This window comes from Bison bison, unplaced genomic scaffold, assembly GCF_000754665.1.
Source record: "Bison bison bison isolate TAMUID 2011002044 unplaced genomic scaffold, Bison_UMD1.0 scf7180017864135, whole genome shotgun sequence".
NCBI lineage: Eukaryota > Metazoa > Chordata > Mammalia > Artiodactyla > Bovidae > Bison > Bison bison.
The window spans coordinates 5,343,287-5,351,911 of NW_011494707.1; the positions used below are offsets into that span (position 1 = coordinate 5,343,287).

Sequence of the window (8,625 nt, forward strand, 5' to 3'; positions counted from 1 at the left end):
CACCAGGTCTTTAGTTGCAGCATGCAGGATCTAGTTCCTTGGCCAGGGATTGAACCCAGGCCCCCTGCATTGGGAATGCAGAGTCTTAGCCACTGGACCACCAGGGAAGTCCCACAGCTATTACTTCTTAACTTACAGTTTTGGTTGCAGTGTGTGGAGGGGGTGGCTGTTAGAGGGCTTCTTCCCTACTCCTTGGTTTACTGTGAGCAGACATTTTCCCGGTCTCTAGTTCCAAACTGTATAAAACTATAATTTGTTGTGATAAAGGTACCATGGAAGTTGCTGTGTGTTGGTTGCTCAGTTGTGTCCGACTCTTTGTGACCCCTTGGACTGTAGCCCGCCAGGCTCTTCTGTCCGTGGGATTCTCAAGGCAAGAATACTGGAGTGGGTAGCTATTCCTTTCTCCAGGGGATCTTCCTGACCCAGGGATCGAACCTGGGTCTCTCACATTGGAGGCAGATTCTTTGTCACTGAGCCACCAGGGAAACCCAAAGGACATGTTGCCTCCCTGTCAGGAATTGAACGCTGGTCTCCCCCGTGACTGGTGGGGATACTCACCACTACACTAATGAGGACGGCAAAACACGGGCAGGTTCCACTGAGACTTGAACTCAGATTGCTGGATTCAGAGTCCAGAGTGCTAACCATTACACCATGGAACTGCACACATCATGGAAGAGCATTATTTAATAAGTGATAGTAGAACAGTTGGTTACATACTAAGGAAAGGTGTCAATGTCGATCCTTATTTTACATCTAAGACCATACCAAATCCAATATGGATTAAAGAGAGCAGAAAGTGCAAATCACATCAAAAAGACTAAAGGAAAAACACGACTTTGTATTAAGTTATCAGTGAAGTGCAAAGGAGTTTGGGAGTACTTTCTAAGCTTAAAAGTGTTAGAAGAAATGTTTTAAAAGAAGAGATTAAATGCACTTGATCACAGTGATTACAAACTTTCATACTGTCTGACTCCCCCAACTAATATATCCTTAACTTAGGAAAAATCTTGCATCCATATGAAAGACAACATATTACAATTGACCCCTCCCCCCCACACATGTTGTTCAAGGGCCAACTATATTATACAAAATGCTCATGCAAATAAAGCAAAATCAGTAGAAATATAATTTCTGAGCACCTAGCCCTGGTCAAGTCTATGCTGGAGAGTTTGCAAACATTCAGTTAAGGTGGACATCCCCACTTGGTCCAGGAAGAACCTGAGGGTCAGAGGTGTGAAGGTTCTTGCCTATGTCACTCACCTCAGGAGCCATAAGCTGTTTTTGACCTGTCAGTCTTCTGATCCATCCGAGCTCCACCCAGTCAGGCTCACATTCACACCTTGATTTATTTCAAGGCCCTGGTCCAGGCCCAGGAGATGAATAGTCTCAGGTACTGAAGGTGTGGTCCCATTCCTCTTGCCAAGTGATCAGGTTTAGGAATGAACAAGTGCCAGATTCCGGCGATTAAGCTGAGAGGGAGAAATCTTCTAAGAAGCGTTTGGGAAATAATTTCTCACTCATGATAGATACTGCCTTTGTCTTTTTCACACTACCATTTTGTATTCCTACCAGGATTATCTGAAATTTAATCTGTTGTTCCATACCTTCACTGGGCCTTGGTATTGCCAGTTTATTGTTTGTTTTTTTGTTTCTTGTATTTTAGCAAATCTAATAGATGTTGGTGATGGACAGGGAGGCCTAGCGTGCTGTGATTCATGGGGTCGCAAAGATTTGGACGTGACTGAGCGACTGAATTGAACTGAACTGAATAGATGTGTAGTGGTATTTTGTTGTGATTTTAATTTGTATTTCTCTGAATACTGCAAAAGCAAACAAACAATAACTAATGCAATACATATCCTAAAGAACAATTTTTATGAATTTAAATGTATTGATCTTTTTACTTACTAATTTCCCTTTTTTCTTTAAAATTACAAAATTCTTCCCCAGTGAGAAATCAGAAGAAAATTCAGCTACATTTCTAGGGTTGTGTATGGATGTGGTACCTAGAGATGCTATAGACATCTCATAATCACTAAAGGTGGGGCAAAGCCAAGTCTTTCCAGAGGAAAAGGTCAATCCTAATCATACTCCCCCTACCACCCCAACCAGAGGCTTTATTTGGGACTCTATCATAGGGCAGATAGTACATTTCCTTCTTTAGTACCATTGAGCTTGGGTCTTCCATTGCTTATCAAACGCCTTGTAACATTTGGCAAGATATTACATCAGTGCATAAGAAAAGCATCAAAGTGTCATTACAGGGAGACATCTATTCCTTAGCCTTCCTCCCAAAATATTTTCAGCTGCATATTACATTTATTTTGAGGTATCTGTTGGGGGCTTGGGCTGGTGGCACACTCAGAGAGTGGAAGCACTGAGATTTGAAACCACACATACAATTCTAAATGAGAATATAGCCTATAAACACAGAGAAAAAAAAGGTTTAACCTCATAAGGAAGCAAAGTTGACTAAACAAGAATGAGACTCCATTTTCAAAAATTATTACATGATTCAAAAAAGATTTAATGATAAGTATTGTCATACTTTGCTGGCATTTAAGAAGGTAAATTTATCACATCTCAAAAATAGCAGCAGCAGCTATCATTTATTGAGTACTTACTACATAACAGATACTATACAAAGCAAGAAAACTTGATTTAACCCTTAAAACAAACTAATAAAATAGATATTGTTATTTTCAGTTTAAAAATAAGGCTTAGGACTTTCCTGGTGGTACAGTGGTTGAGAATCTGCCTGCCAACGCAGGGTACACGGGTTCAATCCCTGGTCCGGGAAGATTTCACATGACGCAGAACAACTAGGCCAGTTCACCGCAATTACTGAGCCTGTGCTCTAGAGCCTGGGAGCCACAACTGCTGAGCCAGCGTGCTGCAACTACTGAAGCCTGGGTGCCTAGAGCCTCTGCTCTGCAACAAGAGAAGCCTGAACATCGCAACTAGAGTAGCCCCTGCTCATCGTAACTAGCGAAAACCCACAAAGTAGGGAATACTAAGCACAACCAAAAAAAAAATAAAAAAAAAAATAAAGGTAAGGTTTAGAGAGACCTCCTGACCCTGCTGAGTTCTCACAGCACAAAAGGTTGTTCTTTGCAGCCCCATCACTTTACAAAGTGAACAAACATGTGCCAAGGGGACTAGCGAAATCGGGACACCAAAAACGAGGGGAAAATGAAGCGTTTGAAGTCTGACAGTCAAAAAAAAAAAACCGTTAAAGCAGTCATCACAGGGAAACATCTATTCCTTAGCCTTCCTCCCAGTATATTTCCGGCTGAATATTGCATTTATTTTGAGTTACGTTTTGGGGGCTTGGGCTGCTGGCACATTCACCATTGGCAAGGCCCTCTAATGGTCTCGCTCCAGCCAATGACGTCAAGATTCGACCTGTAACTGACTCTAAAGCCTGTGCTTACAATAAAGACTACTGGGAACTCTGAAAGCAATTTAACAAATTAAATCAATAGCCTCAAGAACATCTGTATTTCTTAATCTGTTAAATTAAATATTGTGTTTTGACAAACACACACACACACACAAATATTGTGAAAAATTGTAAAAGCATTAAGAATAAATGTGATAGAGTTTTTAATCATAATAAAAACTAGAAATTAATACAAATGTTTAACCATAGGGGACTTGTTAATTATGTAATATAACCATTAAAAATAATCTTTATGAGGATTTAAAAGTGGAAACTGATTGTATTATATCAAGTGGAAAAAAAACAACACATAAGAGTATTTATAAAAATTATTCAGAATTGTCAGAAAGAAAATTTTAAAGGAGTAGAAAAAAGATGGAGAAGAAACACACTTAAAAATGCTAACAGAAACTAGATCCCTGTATAATGGATTTTTCTCTGACTTCTTGTATTTTCTGTAATGAGAATGTTCTCCAAGGAGTACTACTTTTAGAGCAGAAATAATCCTAATAATCTTTATTTTCAAAAAGGTGTAAAGGGGGCTTCTCTGATGGCCCACTGTTTAAGAATCTGCCTTGCAATGAAAGGGACACTGGTTCGATCCCCAGTCTGGGAAGATATCACATGCTGCAGAGCAACCGAGCCCGGGCCCCATACCCACTGAGCCTACGTGCCCCAACCACGGGCGCCCGCGTATCCTAGAGCCTGTGCTCTAACACAAGGGAAGCCCCCGCAGTGAGAAGCCCAGGCACCGCAACTAGAGAGAGCCCAGGTGCAGCAACAAAGACCCCCTGCAGCCAAACAATGAATAAAGCAGTCTTTTTTCTAAGAAAACGGTTGCAAATGTTTTTATTTAGATAGTAAAAATTATTGAGGGGTGGAAAGGATTCACATGAAGACACTGTAATTGTGATTTCTCAGTGCTCAGGGGAAAGGCTGAGAGCGGACGCCCACAGCTGTCCTTACTCACAGTTTTTTAGAACTTGATGTCAAATATTTTGCCCCACTGCAGCTCATGTTATTCAAAATCTAGTTCAGAAAGCATGGCCATAGGAGACTTATTCAAAACTTATATACATACAAAGTACCTAGGTAGATTACCTATGTTTCTAAATCACTAATCCCAGAAATATCTAGAGAGGTACAGGACCCTCTGAAGCTTGAGTAGGAAGCAAAAATACTATCAAAATTGACAAAGCTTGTTACTATAATTTATTAACAGTCACTCCTTTCTGGAAACACTCTCTTGTGTCTATATCACCCAACGACCCTTCATAGTTTTCCTCCCATCGTCTCTGGCTGGCTCTTCTCTCTCCTCTAAGGCTCTTCACTTTGTACTTCTCCAAAATCTACACGCTCACCTTGCCTGTCCCAGGCACTCCGCTCCTCTCTCTATACCTTGCCTGGACAATCTCATCTACTCTACCAGCTCCTGCTGCCCTCTGAATAGTAGTTGCCTTCCAATAGCCCCTAAAGCTCATATTAATAACTTAGAAATAGGTTTCACATAAACATTTTCATTAACCTTTGTTTTTGAATAACAGATTACTCTCAGAAACAGTTATTAAAGAACAGTGTATAAAAGAATACGTTATATTTGAATTACTGTTTCCACCCAGTAATTCATGGATTGTCTCATCACTGATGTTTCAGAGTGAGGGTGACTAGCACATTGCTTTCAATGTGCTTCCTCTGAAGTTATTTCACCATAATGATAGCCATTGTCAAGTCAACACAGTACTTTAAAAAATGCACTTGATAATGCCTTCTGTTGAAGAAGGCACTTAGGGTACAGCCATGCCATGGCACACCTGCTGGCCACGCCTAGTGAGGGACCAGAGGGACACCTGCTAAGTAAATGGCTATTCCTGGAATGAATTTGTGTATAAATGGAAAATATGATAACCCCCAAATCGTCCTTCCTAAGCAAATTCCACCTTTCCTTGCAAATGGTTTACATGGAGTCTGAGTCTCATTGCTTTGCATTGTCTGAGAATTGATGCATTTGCGCTTTCATCCCATCAAAAGATTGATGATAAGGTACATCAGCCACTTCCCCTTCCTTGTTCCCTCCCTCAGAGGTTCCCTTGAACTCTTTTTTTTTTTTTCCATTTGCCCGCACCACAAAGCATGTGGGACCTAACTCCTTTGCAGTGGAAGTGCAGAGTCTTAACTACTAGACTGCCAGAGAATTCTACATTGCCACCCCTACCCCAGACTCTTTAAGGTGATTCTCTCACAGCTGCATAAGCTCAGCTCAGTGTTGTCCTGTCCTGCACACCCTGCCTTTGTTGTGCTTGTTCAGTTGGTAGCAAATCATTTCAGCTCAACAAATATTTTGGGTGTCAACTATGTATGAAGAGCTATGGCAGGTACTGTAGAGCGAAGACAAATGGAACAAGAATCTTCTAAAGTAAATCAATTCCAACCCCTTCGTGTAGTTTGCAGGCCTGAAGTAGCTGTGAGCCACTATCCTCAGATACAATGGCTTTGTGGCTGGAGCTCAGGGTCAAAACCAGCTGGGGGCTAGTGCTGCTTATTTTCTTCTCTATAGCAATCGTTATTGCAAACTTCGACTTAGTGCAAACTTAGGTGTAAAAAAAAACAAATTCAGAATTAGATATTCCAAATTCTCCCCAGCTGTTCTGTCCTCTGGAGAAGGAAATGGCAACCCACTCCAGTATTCTTGCCTACAGAATCCCATGGACAGAGGAGCCTGGCAGGCTCTAGTCCGTGGGGTCACAAGAGTCGGACACAACTTAGCGACTAAACCACCACCAGCATTCTGTCCTCTTTTTGTATTGTGTGTTAGTCCCTCAGTCATGTCCGATTCTTTGCTATGGACTCAGCCAGGCTCCTCTGTCCGTGGAATTCTCTAAGCAAGAATACTGGCACAGGTTGCCTTTCCCTTCTCTAGGGGATCTTCCTGACCCAGTGATCAAACCTGGGTCTCCCACACCTTGGACAGATTCTTTACCATCTGAGCCACCTATTGCGGTATAGCCAATCAACAATGTTGTGATAGTTTCAGGTGAACAATAGAGGGACTCAGTCATACATACACATGGACCCACTCTCCCGTAAACTCCCCTCCAATCCAGGCTGCCACGTAACATTGCAGAGTTCCATGCGCTATACAGTAGGTCCTTGTTGATTATCCATTTTAAATATGGCAGTGTACACAAGTAGATCCCAAACTCCCTAACTATCCCTTCTTCCCATCCTTGCCCCTGACAAGCTCATTCTTAAAGTCTGTGAGTCTCTCTCTGTTTTGTATGTAAGTCCATTTATATCAGGTCTTTTTAGATTCCACATGTAAAGGATCTGACTTCAAATTTTAAATACCCTTCTTTCTTAGATCAAATACTCTGTCCACTCTCCTTTTCCATCTAGCAGCCTCCTCAGGCTTGATGACTTAAATATCTCTATAAACCATTACTTTTACTGGACAATTGGCTTTCTGTGAAACTAAGTGAAAAGGATTGAGACGCCACCAAGATCATAACCAGCCTATTGTTGCTTCCTCTTTTATAGCAATTTACACAGCTTGATGATCACTGTTATTATTCTTCATTTTTATCAAATACTGACACTGGTTTTAGCCTTTAGACCTCTTTTCCCCCTTCCAAATTGCAAACAAAACAGAGCAGACATTATTCTGCATTCATTACAAAGAGCCTGGCATTTTCCTCTGTGAATTTCATACTTAATGCCCTGTGAGAGGCCCTTATTAACAATTAAGTGCACAGAGCCCTGGCCTTTCGTTGGAGAGCACAGAGGTTTGTGGGGAGCAGAGGCCTGATCCGAGCTGTGGAGGCCCCCTACCCCATCACAGCAGCGCCATCTGCAGCGTGTGGCTGGACTGTCTCCAAGAACTCCCTGCCTCCTTTAGAACTTCTATGGCCCTGCTTTTCGAAAGCATACTCATTCCGTATGCAAAAGCTTGGATACACATGCACACCAATAGCCCGTATGCATGCAAAATGTGCAGATGGGCAAAGGAAAATAAAGCCAGGGGTTTGGCACAAAGACAAATGATTAACCCTGGGAATTCCTAAAAGCCACGTAGGAGCCTTGTGGAAAAACACCCTCTCTTAGAATCAGTAATTGGAACTTAAGATTTCAGAAACTGTAGTTTAAGAGGAAGTGTAAGAAAAACAGATCTTGGAACTCTTTTTTCTTTTTTTGCATTGCTGTCTTTGAACACAAACACCTAAAAATTCACAAAATTTCAGTCAGGGGAAAGGTCACTGAAGCCGGTCTTTTTTCCATAGCTACTGACACACATAAATGACACATCCTTTGCAGATATGGTGCAAGAGAACCAGACAATAAGTTTCCTTAAACAAACTAACAGCTGCATGGTTCTTTTTAGGAAGGGAAAGTGGGTGGAATTGGGGCTAAGTACTATACAGTAACTTCAAATACATTTTCAAATATTTAATGTGCCCATCATATTTAAAAATACACAATAGACTTTGCAACACGTATAACAAGGCTTCGTATTGTTTATTTCGGACTAGTTTATAGAATTAAAATGCTCAGATTTTCAGATCATACTTAGGTCTAAGGGCTTCAGAATTACCTAGCATGTTTTTTTTCTTCCCTTTTTTAAATTGAAATATAATTGATATATAACACTGTATTAATTGTAGGTGATTTATGTACATATTGGAAAATGATGACCACAGTAAATTTAGTTAACATCCATCACCCCACATAGTAACTATTTGTTTTCTTGTGATAAGAAATTTTAAGATCTACTTTCTTAGCCAACATCCGCTGGATCATGGAAAAAGCAAGAGAGTTCCAGAAAAACATCTATTTCTGCTTTATTGACTATGCCAAAGCCTTTGACTGTGTGGATCACAAGAAACTGTGGAAAATTCTGAAAGAGATGGGAATATCAGACCACCTGATCTGCCTCTTGAGAAATTTGTATACAGGTCAGGAAGCAACAGTTAGAACTGGACATGGAACAACAGATTGGTTCCAAATAGGCAAAGGAGTACGTCAAGGCTGTATATTGTCACCCTGCTTATTTAACTTCTATGCAGAGTACATTATGAGAAACGCTGGGCTGGAAGAAGCACAAGCTGGAATCAAGACTGCCGGGAGAAATATCAATAACCTCAGATATGCAGATGACACCACCCTTATGGCAGAAAGTGAAGAGGAAC

At 41.1% G+C, this 8,625-nt stretch overlaps 1 non-coding gene across 1 annotated transcript; it reads right to left on the reverse strand.

The window, feature by feature from the left end:
* Positions 1-590: 590 nt before the first annotated feature.
* TRNAQ-CUG lies at positions 591-662 on the reverse strand. Its single transcript has one exon. It is a non-coding gene; the product is annotated as a tRNA-Gln (tRNA).
* Between the last annotated feature and the right edge of the window lie 7,963 nt (positions 663-8,625).